Source organism: Lathyrus oleraceus, chromosome 2 (assembly GCF_024323335.1).
Source record: "Lathyrus oleraceus cultivar Zhongwan6 chromosome 2, CAAS_Psat_ZW6_1.0, whole genome shotgun sequence".
Taxonomy (NCBI): domain Eukaryota; kingdom Viridiplantae; phylum Streptophyta; class Magnoliopsida; order Fabales; family Fabaceae; genus Lathyrus; species Lathyrus oleraceus.
In genome coordinates this window covers 323,410,786-323,424,556 of record NC_066580.1, presented here as the reverse complement: position 1 = coordinate 323,424,556, position 13,771 = coordinate 323,410,786, and the positions used below count along the sequence as shown (strand labels likewise).

The window sequence follows — 13,771 nt, the reverse complement described above, 5'->3', positions numbered from 1 at the left end:
TAGAGACTGATCTTGAGGATGCTATGTCAATTGGTACTTTGTTATAGGAGCTAAAATCTCAGGGAGTCCAATAGGCACAACAGTGGGGAGTTTTCGAAACATGTCTATCCTTCTCTGGACTTACCAAACCTACAATAGGTATCTCGAAATGAATAGAAAAGCAAAGACTTAAAAGGGACAAGTCTTCTTAGGCGAAGAGGTTTTCCAATAGGGTTGGGATTTGAAAAATGGGATGTATTATTTTTATTTTTTATAATGCCAACAAAGGTGGGCTATGGAAAGGTGCCAACAAAAATGGGCTCAAGAAAGGTGCCAATGGAAGTGGGCTGTTGAATAGTGTTGTTATACCCCAAAATGCTCCCTCTTTTTTTTTCACATCATCTAACCTACGATTATACCCATGCATGCCTCATTCATGTGTATAATTCATGATTAACACTTGCTGCCAAACATCATAGATTCAAGGTTTATGGTTGACAAAAATCAAGTTTTTGGCTTGAAGATTGTGGTTTTCCTCATCGTGTGGGGTGAAACCCTAATTGCTTGATTCATGGGACCTTGACTCTTAAGCCTACACCATGGTGTTCATAGGGGCATCTCAACCCTAATTCTTGGTTGTGCTTCTATGGATTTTTGTGTTTGACCTTCTATATATCTAAATTGACTTCTAAGCCCTAATTGTGGGCTCATTATTTGAGATGTTGTTGGTGGAGCTTTTTGTTTGGTTTGAAACCCTAATCAGGGATAATTGGTGTTCAGGTGCTTTGCTTGGTTGACTTTTGGATTTGTGATCCCTCAAAACCCTAGTTGTAATATGCCTAAGTTTTTGGAAGTTGCATCTTAGTGTTCATTTCACACCAAACCCTAATTCATTAATCTTAAGGTTGTTAAACTGTATGGATTGCCTCGATGAGGGTTGGAAACCCTATCTGTGATTCATGGCATTGGTGCAAATCTTATGTTGATCACTTATTGGTTTAAAGCCTTTGGTTGATTACTTGGATTTGAATTTTGGCTACTAAACCCCAATATATGGCTTGTTTTGATTGACTTCAAGCATGCTTGCAGTCATATTCCACTGCATATTGTCATTGGTCTCATTTGGTCTAATCCACCTCATCCATTGATTCCTTGATCCTCATTGATCCAAGGTCATTATTAGTCATTGGCCCAAGTCATCTGTTTCCATTTGTTGGTTTTGAAATGGGGAAGTGATTAAGTTGGATCCAATTGGTTCGTGGTTCCATTTGAACATGCATTTTTAATCAAAATGGTCCATTTCATCACCCTTTTTGAAATTCTGGTGTAGTCAGAATTCAGATGTTATCCACCACGACATGACATCTGATCTAACATTGTAACTAATACAGCAAGATAGTTATTAACCACTGTACTAATATGCACAGGTTCACAGATGTCACGACATCTCATTCTATGTCACCCTAGAATGTATGAACCCCAGGTTCTGTGCTTCAGGAAGAAGGACTCAACAGAAGTCAAACCTGGCACTTACTTCAGTTGTTTTCTTCCATAGTTATCAGCATGATGTCTTACTGTTGTTTGTGGACATCATCTGTTACATTGTTCCAGTGTGTGTATCTTTTACTTGTATTTCCTGAATTAAAGGTTGAACATGTTAATCTAATTTCCACTTATTAGATTGCTAACAATTTGGCTATTTGTTAGGTTCATTAATTGTAGGTTAGTAGTTGGTTTCCTGGTTTTTCTCTAAGCTGTTGAATCCCTGAAGAATAGCCTGAGAAAAACACTGAACCAGAAAAACCAATCATCCTACACTTTAGCACCTGCTGTTGGGAATGAATGTCACAACATTCAGTTCGACATCCAGAACATAGCTGATTCTGTTATGTTCCTGGAATTGTACTGTGCTAAGTTTGCAGTACTGTAAAAGACTAACTAGTCTCTACTTCAGTATCAACCTTCAGTATCAACTGTCAAAACATCCAGTTTGACAGTTTCACAATGATCCTTCAGCTAGGTCTGTTATCCTTGAAAAGAACAGACTTAAATAAATACTGAACTGAAATTAACCTGCTCATCATTCAGTATCTACTGTCCATGATGAATGTTACAACATTCTGATCGACATTCAAACAGAAGGCTATATGCCAAGTCTGTTATCATCTTGATAAGCTGACTGGAATACCTGCTGAGTTATGACAGTAATAAAAACACATGCTGAAGGAAAACAAACACAGGAAATTGTTAACCTAGTTCAGTCCAACATGACCTACATCTGGGGGCTACCAAGCCAGGAAGAAGATCCATTATTAGTAGTATCAATTCAGAGTTAAACTCACCCGTTTACAACTCATCACTTAATCCCTACCCAATGCAATCTATACCTAGGAACTCCTAGATAGAAACCTCCAATTTCCATTCCTATCACTACAAATACAATGTAATGTTAACACACCTTGAACTTGCTTCACAGCTTCATTCAAGAACAAAATCACTCTTGCCTACAGGCTTTGAGTTACAACATTCTCAGGATTTACCACTGAGATACACATGGTAACCTTCCCACAGATTGGGAGGTTTACCTTACACACACCCCTAAAAATTCATTCTAAGAGGCTTACAAAAACTAGATTACAATCAGCTATTTATAACCTAATCACCCAACTGGATTTGGGCCTTCAGAAAATTGCAGCAGACTTGTTCTTTGCTGTTGCAATTTCAGCAGAAAAATTCTGCTACAAACAAGGTCTTCAAGTTCCTAAAGTCTCTCCATATATATCTCCATATTTAGAGCCTACATATATTCTGATTTAGTCTTCAAGACCTCCACAAGGGAGTTAGGATATTCACCAGATATCCTTGCTGATCCCATGACATATACTGAATTAATTAATTCAGTTTTCTACACATGTGCGATGTCACAGACCTGATGTCGTGACATCGTACATGACATGTTGGTCCAGATGTTGAATTTCTTCAACCCAACATATTAAAACAACAGAGATGAATACATTATTTGTTTTCTAAAATTACTGCCAATCCTAAGGAATCAACAATCTCCCCCTTTGACAAATTTTAGCTAAAACAAATAAACAATACACTGGACAAAACATCCCAATTTGGGAATGCTCTTCATCTCCGTCATTGGCTCCACCACCACAAACACCAAAGTTGGTGTACATGGGGAAGAAGAGGGACAAGACTTAGTTGTACCAGAACCCTTCCCCTCAACCGGAGAGCTTCCTGAAGAATATGTAATGCTGAGTACATAGACAATGTAACTCAGATCACAAGGCACAACTGTCTTCTTAACTCAGATCACAAGACACAAGTGGTAAACCCAGTTGATGGATTTTGTGCCTGATGCCAACTTCTGTTTGCTGCCACATCCACAGTTGGCTTTCTTCTGGTACATTCTCAACCCCAGGACTATATTTCTCTCCCCCTTTTTAGCTAAACATTTGTAAAGGCACCCTTCACAAAACCAGATCCAGGCGCAGCTTGCCCAAACCTTAACATACCCCATGATTCTGAGAATGGAGTGTTTTTCTTGTGAGAGGAAGAGGGCTATTGCATCCTTTAAATAGTCCAGCCCGTGCCTAGGAATTTCCGGTAGAAATAAATGCTTGGTCAAGATGCATTTATTTTTGCTGAGAAACAGTCAGAGAATCACCAACAAAATCTCAGATTATCTTTGAATACCTTTTATAGCTCCTGACTGTTTCTTTTCCAAAACAACCGTTCCAGTGCATGGAGACTATTCCATATATGCAGTCAGACACGTTGCACGCGATGTCTTAACATTTCACGTGGCTTTTTCCTGCATTCTGCTAGTATTCAACATTTTCCAAGGTTCCAGTCATATCTCCAGTAGAGACTTGACATTTGGCACTGATACAGTCAAATTCCCACACTTCAGCAGATGGTTACTCCCCCTGTACCACACAGTTGTAGCCATCTGGCTTATTCTGATTTTCCAGAATTTGACACCTCACCTTCATAATTCCTACTGACTTTAAGTTTTAGAAGGAATTAGCAGCATTGTCCAGGTCAATGTCATGACATCCGGTCAGACATTCTTCAGCTCACTCAGCCTTGACATACATCACAGTATCCTGATAACTGACAAGGTGCCATACCTAGTTATCTGAGTACACATAAACCACAAGCTTGATGATTACTTGCAGCTTCAAGGGCAAAACTCCCCCTGTCATGAACGCCCTACTCTCCTCTTGAAACTTGGAGATCACACATGAGCATATCCAACACCCCAAAGTTGGACCTTCACATACTTCCTGATTCAAAGAGAATCCAGACCACTTGATGAATGGAAAACATAAGACGCATCTTCATGTCTTCAAGAGCACACCCTCTGTTCAACCCTCTTAGCTGAACACATTCACACTCTGTGTCAATCTCTCTTCTAACCAGAACAGAAGACCACTTCACAAGATGTTCTAACATTAGCTGGGACATCCTTCACAACGAGGAACACCATCTGTTAGTCTTCAAATATCACTGAGTCATCAGCTTGATTAAGAAGAACCCAGACCTACATTGGGACTTATACCTTTTCATCCCATTACAAGAGATACTCTTCCATAGATAGCTCAGAACTCCTACCACAAGCTCCAAGGGATGAATGGAAAACACCTCCTTTTGTCTTCAACTTAATACTTTTCTGCTCAAAAGTAATTTGTCTCAGACTTTCCTCAAGAGTAATCAGCTGCCATATGTTGATTATCTTGATTCTTCGAACTCACTTCTGAGGTAGACCAATTGCCACTGGTTGATTACCTCCTTCATGAATCCTCATATGAAAAGGTCAAATGCTGCTTTTTGACCTCCCCAAGTTTATCAGACTTCTCCCAAAGATATTCTGACCTTTCAAGTGAGACTAGAACTTCAAGCTTTTGAAGTATCCAATCTACAACCCTGTAGACATTTCTATCTCAAGTTGATGTGCCACTTCACCAACTAAGAGTCTGATGTTGAACCAAATGTCACAACATTGTGTTTTGACATCTAGCTGTTGAATTCAGCTCCTTCTTCTGCCACTTGAAAGAACTTCCTCCCTTCACAGAACAAGAGTTCAATGTTCTCATAGACTTGATTGTGGAACCAAGTTTGAGTAAACAACCTCCATCCTGCAGGTTTGCAGTTAAGTCATCCAAGCTCACACCTTGATGAATCCCTGCTTCTTCTCCAAAGACATCAGACACTCTGATGTATGAGTCTTCAGAAGGACCAGTTAGAAACTAACCCTTCAGCTCTACCAAGGATTCCACATCCTAAGGCAAGGCTGTTTCCGTGATGTCAAGAATGTTGCCACTTGTTCTTGACTCCACAGTGTGCATAAGCTAATGCACTTCCTTACCTAGATCAGAAATAAACTTATCCAAGTAACCACCATCAAGACTATGATGTCTTCTTCTTCTTGTACATACCAAGGCTGAATCATGTTTCTTGCCAGGAAACCTTTTCAGAGATCATATGCTTTTGCTGCCACCAAAGAGATAGATCATACGCCAATGTGTTATCCTTCCTGTGATTCTGCACAGGGTCTTGAAGAAGTGATGTTCCAACATCTTTAAGAACATCCGTTATCTTGAGCTCCAGGGATAATCAATTAAATACTTGTACTTGACACAAGTAGACATTGATCTTAAATCCTTTCCCAATTATCCTTTCAGATACTTCCACCATAAGAATACTTTGAAAATACTCTTCTAGTGTCAACATCTTCTGCTTGCAAGCACCTCAATAGTCTTGAGACTCTTTCCAGATTATATTCACCCTTAGGAGTGAGAGAGATGAATCCTTCCTTGCAAATGTGTCACACAACAACCAGAACCCATGTGACACAGGTCAACAGCCAACCAGACCCTAGGCTGACCAAACGTGAGGAGGTTAACCAAAACTCCCCCTCAAATTAACAATCATGGAAACTCCACACCAATATCCATGCATTGTACACAAATGTCTCAACATGACATCCACCATCCCTTACCAGTGGCAACTAACTCCTCCAATCACACCAATCAGACTTCAGCTGACCATAAGTACTAGTGAGACACACAACACCAGTCAATAGTAGATATGCATTGCCAGAGCATATTACCTCAACCAACCCCTTAATCTTCATATTCTCACTCATAGTAAGAACTGCCACTTCTGAACGTGGTGTTTGAATATCAAGATTCATGGTTCCAACCCCCTTAAATGATATCACAATCAGGTTACCCCATTATTGACTGCTAACATCCAGGAGACTTGTCTTCCAACACACCATAGTACTTCAAGGAACAACTATCCAATCCTGATCAAACTGCAGGAAGATGCCTAACAGCAGGAGATTGCACAATGTCACATCTCAACCAGCTCAACTACTAGGGATGACCTTCTTGAGCACACACCCAGTTGACCCTGCTCTTGTCAACTTAGCACACACAGATGTCTCCTCTTCCAGGTCATGAGTAGGTTCCAAACAGAATTATCCCTTTGTTTGAACCCTAAAAACATCTGCTCTTCAACCAGTAGCTGCATACTTGTTGAACAACATGTTCTAACATCACATAGAACATTGGTTCCACCTCCTTGGAACAAACCTTCCTTGAAGGTCTTCAAGGTCTTCATATACACTACTCAAGAGAGTAAGAGAATCAGTGATTAAGTGACTCTTACCATCCTGCAGTGAGAACGTCATGATGAGTGGACTTGAGGAGACTCAAGTATCTTTGACATCTTCAGTAGATTATGATGAGATCTTGATCACAGCAGCCTTTCATCCACATGAGGGGAAACTACATCAGAGTTTGAGTTTTGCCAGGTATTATGCAGCGGAAATCATAATACAACTCAACCTATGAACACACACTTCACCAGATTGGCCTCCAAGACCATACCAGGTTTGAATGTGATTTAGTACTGGCACAGCTGTCTCACACACAGGCCAATTGCCAACCTCCAGAGACATGTACACACCATTCCTGTCATGAACAGTCCATCCACCTACTTCAAGGGACCATTCAGGGAATTACAGAACCTTACACAGGTTCCAGCTTCAGTACTAACATAACTCCTTGCAAGATACCAGAAAGTATCACCCATGGATCTCATCCAGAAGCAGAACAGGATGCCTGCTCTGATACCAATTGAAATTCTGGTGTAGTCAGAATTCAGATGTTATCCACCACGACATGACATCTGATCTAACATTGTAACTAATACAGCAAGATAGTTATTAACCACTGTACTAATATGCACAGGTTCACAGATGTCACGACATCTCATTCTATGTCACCCTAGAATGTATGAACCCCAGGTTCTGTGCTTCAGGAAGAAGGACTCAACAGAAGTCAAACCTGGCACTTACTTCAGTTGTTTTCTTCCATAGTTATCAGCATGATGTCTTACTGTTGTTTGTGGACATCATCTGTTACATTGTTCCAGTGTGTGTATCTTTTACTTGTATTTCCTGAATTAAAGGTTGAACATGTTAATCTAATTTCCACTTATTAGATTGCTAACAATTTGGCTATTTGTTAGGTTCATTAATTGTAGGTTAGTAGTTGGTTTCCTGGTTTTTCTCTAAGCTGTTGAATCCCTGAAGAATAGCCTGAGAAAAACACTGAACCAGAAAAACCAATCATCCTACACTTTAGCACCTGCTGTTGGGAATGAATGTCACAACATTCAGTTCGACATCCAGAACATAGCTGATTCTGTTATGTTCCTGGAATTGTACTGTGCTAAGTTTGCAGTACTGTAAAAGACTAACTAGTCTCTACTTCAGTATCAACCTTCAGTATCAACTGTCAAAACATCCAGTTTGACAGTTTCACAATGATCCTTCAGCTAGGTCTGTTATCCTTGAAAAGAACAGACTTAAATAAATACTGAACTGAAATTAACCTGCTCATCATTCAGTATCTACTGTCCATGATGAATGTTACAACATTCTGATCGACATTCAAACAGAAGGCTATATGCAAAGTCTGTTATCATCTTGATAAGCTGACTGGAATACCTGCTGAGTTATGACAGTAATAAAAACACATGCTGAAGGAAAACAAACACAGGAAATTGTTAACCCAGTTCAGTCCAACATGACCTACATCTGGGGGCTACCAAGCCAGGAAGAAGATCCACTATTAGTAGTATCAATTCAGAGTTAAACTCACCCGTTTACAACTCATCATTTAATCCCTACCCAATGCAATCTATACCTAGGAACTCCTAGATAGAAACCTCCAATTTCCATTCATATCACTACAAATACAATGTAATGTTAACACACCTTGAACTTGCTTCACAGCTTCATTCAAGAACAAAATCACTCTTGCCTACAGGCTTTGAGTTACAACATTCTCAGGATTTACCACTGAGATACACATGGTAACCTTCCCACAGATTGGGAGGTTTACCTTACACACACCCCTAAAAATTCATTCTAAGAGGCTTACAAAAACTAGATTACAATCAGCTATTTATAACCTAATCACCCAACTGGATTTGGGCCTTCAGAAAATTGCAGCAGACTTGTTCTTTGCTGTTGCAATTTCAGCAGAAAAATTCTGCTACAAACAAGGTCTTCAAGTTCCTAAACTCTCTCCATATATATCTCCATATTTAGAGCCTATATATATTCTGATTTAGTCTTCAAGACCTCCACAAGGGAGTTAGGATATTCACCAGATATCCTTGCTGATCCCATGACATATACTGAATTAATTAATTCAGTTTTCTACACATGTGCGATGTCACAGACCTGATGTCATGACATCGTACATGACATGTTGGTCCAGATGTTGAATTTCTTCAACCCAACATATTAAAACAACAGAGATGAATACATTATTTGTTTTCTAAAATTACTGCCAATCCTAAGGAATCAACACTTTTGCATCAGTTGACTTTTGGTCAACTATTGAATTTTTGATCAATTCTTTGACCAAAGTCAACTTACTATGTTTTCATCCTCCAATACCCATATCCTTGTTCAAAGGTCAATTTCATGTAGTCCATGACCATTTCAAACCGTTTTTGTTTTCAACCATAGTTCATATTCTAATTACATATAATGATTCATTTTAAACCAAAGTCATTTTCCAACCTTGTTTTATTCTTCAATACAAACCATAAACCATGTTACATGTCCATTTCAAAAGTCAATTTACATTACATAAACCATTTATTACAATACTTAATTCAAGCATACATTTCCATTCAGAAATACAATTTCAATCCAAAATTTACTAAATAACAATCCAATTCACATTTTCAATTCCAATTTCATACATAATTCACTAGTTAAACACATCATAAACCTTTAATCCCAATGTTTCTCAATTCAAGTCAATCAAGCCATTCCAAACATTTAATATGACTTTCCATTTTCAAATCAAACCATTCAAAATAACATTCAAATCCATTCTTTCATGCAAGCCAATCCATATCTTCAACCAATAATTTATATCATAATACCATATTCAATTTCCAATATAAACCATTTCAATTACAATATAAACCATTTCAATTTCCAAATTACAATACAATAGTCCATTCAATCATTATGACTACATACAACACTTTATTTCCATTCATACCAATTACAATATTTCAATTTCAACCATAAATTCAATTTCATCTCACAATGCTTTTAACTCTAAATTTACATCCATTGCAATTACTTCATACTACATTCATTTCATGATTACAAAATAGCCAATTCCATGACGCCATGACAATCCATTTGCACTACATTGAAATATGGCCAATTCAAATCCGTTTTGTATTCCAACCTGCACAAATATCAAGCATCATTAACTATAGCCTATAATCTAACATTCCAAGCATCTCAATACGGCTAGAATTACAAACCAACGATCAAGCATTTTCATACCAAGTTGCAAAACATCGTCACATAGCACATAATCAAGGTTAGCATACATACACATTAACATCCAACTAGAACTTCTTTTTGTCACCGGTTGATAACAGTCAGTTGTAATCCCATTATAACTAAACTAACATCAACATTATAACTGTTTTAACATAATCAATCTAATAACTAACCATATCCTATTAACCAAGATTTTCCAATTGACATAGCCAACAAAGTTCACCATAAACAACAAAAAAAAACCTGCAAGTGAGTTGAAATAATTTCAAAAGGTTGAAACCACCCTGCAAGAGAAACACAAACATAGTTGAACAAACTTCCAAAAGCTCCACAACTGAAACGAAAAGCAGCATCCCTCATGATAACAGTTATAACAGAATCCAACTGTCACAGTTATAATAGAATCCAACTATCAAAGATATAACAGAATCCAACTGTCAAAGATAGAGGAGAATCGAACCTTCTTCATAAGTTCCAACTCCATTTCCCTAACGAAAAACTGAACGGAGGGACCAACTCTCTGCAATTTCACTTCAACTTCTCAAACCAACTTCTGAATGAAACCAAATACAACCTCTAACCAATAATGATTCACCATACTTCAATTGGGAACCATTGTGCAAACCAATTCTGAACCGAAATCCCTTCAATAGAACCTGCTAACCAAAATTTCACAACCTCCTTAAAAATAACTTCCAACATGAAGATCATAGAATCACAACAGAACAACACGCAACAGAGAAAAGGAGAAGCATAACGAAGGAGGAGAAGATTCATAAGCAGCAACACAATGAATTGAAGAGCGATAACAACATGTAGCGGAAGTGATTGAGGGAGATCGAAGAGAAAAATTAACTAGAGCCTGCATCGAATCTGGTAGGTTCTTCATTCTTTTTTTTTCTTCGGTTTTCACGCTCAAGATTGGGATTCAGATTCGGCATTTGATTTTTCAGTAAAATGCGGAATCCAATTCGTTTGTCAAATGTTTGGTTGTTAGCGCGCGATCGAGACGATTTTGAAGCGAAGTTTCTTGTGCCATGTTTGATGTGCTAGTGTCGGCGTGAAGTCACGAGGAAATCAGTGATTAAGCTTGCAGATTCTTATGTCGTGTTTGATGTGCTACAACTAACGCGAGGTTGAAAGGGAGTAGATGATTAAGGAAAATTTTACTTGGTAGTCCTACCTTTAATTTCATGCTCCTACCATTTTTTTAAAATATCAATTTTATTCTTAATTGGTTTTAACCAATTTACCATTTCATTTTTATTATTCAGTTTAAACTTCTAAAAATTACACATTCTACCCTCGCATCGGAATTCCTAGAAAAAGACTTCCGATATATATTTTTTCCAAACATGAAGACTTCACAAAAGATATCCGTAACACACCAACGAGTGAATCGGAAGACTTGAAGAAAGAGTTCCGGTTCTTTAATATAAAAGACACATTCCGGAACACTTATTGAAAGAGTTCCGGTAAACAAAGTGACACATATCGGAACTCTTTGAAGAAGTCTTCCGGTTTGTGTTTTATGTATTCCAGAACTCTTTTTTAAAGACTTCCGATTTGTATTTTATTTTTAATTTTATTTTAAAATTTGTTTATTATGCAGGAATGAAAAATCTTCCCCAAATATGTGTAGATACTTCTGATGCGTTTATAACGACTGAAAGATTTGATATACAAGAAGAGGTGATCAGATGGATTAAAGAGGTTGGAATCGATAATAAAGTAACTGTTATTATCAGTCGTTCAGATACTGAAACAGGGAGGAGAGGGAGAAGTAACAAATTAATATTTGATTGTGATAAAGGTGGGAAACACAAGAGTACTGATAGTGGAACCCAAAGTGCGTCCAAGAAATGTGGATGCCCATTTAAAATCAGGTCGACTCCGGCGAAAGATGGGTCTGGTTGGAAGATTGATGTAAAATGTGGGTTACATAATCATGGTTTACCTGATAAATTAGAAGGTCATTCCTTTATTGGTAGGTTGATCATAGATGAGAAGCAACATGTCGTTGATTTGACCAAGAGACATATACCACCTAGACACATATTGCTTTCCTTGCAAGACCGAGATCCTGAGAATGTCACTCGGATTACGCAAGTATACAAGCATAAGAGTGTGATACAAAAAGAGATAAGAGGTCCTAGAAGTGAGATACAACATTTGTTTGAGCTTATTGAGGATGCAGACTATGTGTATTGGAGTAGAAAAAATGATGACTCGGAAATTGTAAGAGATATATTTTGGGCCCGTCCTGATTCTGTTAAGTTGTTGAATATTTTTTCGATTGTATTAGTTATGGATAACACTTATAAGACAAACAAATATAGACAACATTTGTTTGAAATTGTTGGCATGACATCAACCGAGTTGACTTTTGTTGTTGCATTTGCGTATATGGAGTCTGAGTAGACATAATTTTTGTTGGGTATTGGAGAACCTAAAAGAGTTGTTTGTGAAGAAATATTTGTGTCCACAAGTGATTTTGACAGATAGGGATCTTTCTTTGATGAAAACAATTGAAATTGTGTTTCTCAGATCGATTAATTTGCTATGTAGACAACATGTGGTGAATGACCTGCAAAAGACGATAGACACATTATGGATGGAAGTTGTTTGGACTAGTGATGACGTTGAGTATGGTCAACTGTTGCATCAACTTGAGCAAGCATGTGTTGATTATAATGGATTTATTAATTATGTGAAAGACACATGGTTGACTCCACATAGACATAAATTTGTTGGAGCATGGATTAATCGAGTGCTACATTTGGGTAACACAACGACTAATCGATACGTGTTATTTTTATATGTGATATTTTTTCTATGTATTTTTTATGTGTTATTTTCAATATTTTTAGGGTTGAATCTGCTCATTGGAAGTTAAAGCAGATGTTAGGAAACTGTTAGACGATGTGGCTAGTGATCGAGGGGGGTGAATAGATCACCTCTTTTAAGATAAATGGATTTAAAAAATCTTATCAGAGTTATTGAAACTTAGCGGAAAATTACAGTCCCGAATCGACTTCCGTCTATTCTGAACCGCTACTAGAAAATCGGACACGCGAATTTATTGCTGGATTTGAATTTGAATGATAGAGATTATTAACACCAGAATCTTATCAAATAAAATGAACTTATCACTAAATTCTAATTCCAATGAATAAAACTCAATTGACAGTTTTGTCAAACAATTGGTGTGTATGTGATCAATGATGAACAATGGTGGAGTTTAGATAAAGAAGTTTTCTTGCCACTATTGTATCACGAAATGTACAACCACAACACACCAACTGAAATCACAAAACTGTTGAAAACGTAAAAAGAGATAAGGAAAGAATACGATACGCAGAGATTTGGTAAGGAAGTTCCCCACTTTCGTCCTCGCGTGTGGGTACGTCTCCCTCTCAATTTCAAATGAAATTGAGAACTGTAATTATCAATAATGCTGAATTCGTTGATACAAGGTTACTATACAAAGACAGAATTCTAAATCCCAAGATCTTCTTCTTGTATAAAACCTCTACTTGATCTGAGCTCGATCAAGAATTTTCTGCAAGAAATTGCAAACAATTCACCGGTTCCACGACCTGTTTGCGAAATTACCCAATTTCCAAACCTTACGCTACGGCTGAATCTTGAAATTCTGGTGTAGTCAGAGTTCAGATGTTCTACTCCATATCATGACATCTGATCTAACCTTGTAATTAATACAGCAAGACAGTTATTAATCCCTGTACTAGTATGCACACGTCCACAGATGTCACGACATCTCATTCTATGTCACCCTAGAATGGATGAACACCTGATTATGTGCATCAGGAAGAAAGACTCAACAGAGATCTATCCTAGCACTCACTTCTGCTGTTTTCTTCC

The 13,771-nt window shown here is 37.7% G+C and overlaps 1 long non-coding RNA gene across 1 annotated transcript; it reads right to left on the bottom strand.

The window, feature by feature from the left end:
* Window positions 1–9,437: 9,437 nt before the first annotated feature.
* Window positions 9,438–11,055, bottom strand: LOC127119333 (uncharacterized). Its single transcript, XR_007802759.1, has 2 exons — window positions 10,347–11,055; window positions 9,438–9,785 (listed from the first exon to the last, which is right to left on the bottom strand). It is a non-coding gene; the product is annotated as an uncharacterized LOC127119333 (long non-coding RNA).
* Window positions 11,056–13,771: the final 2,716 nt, after the last annotated feature.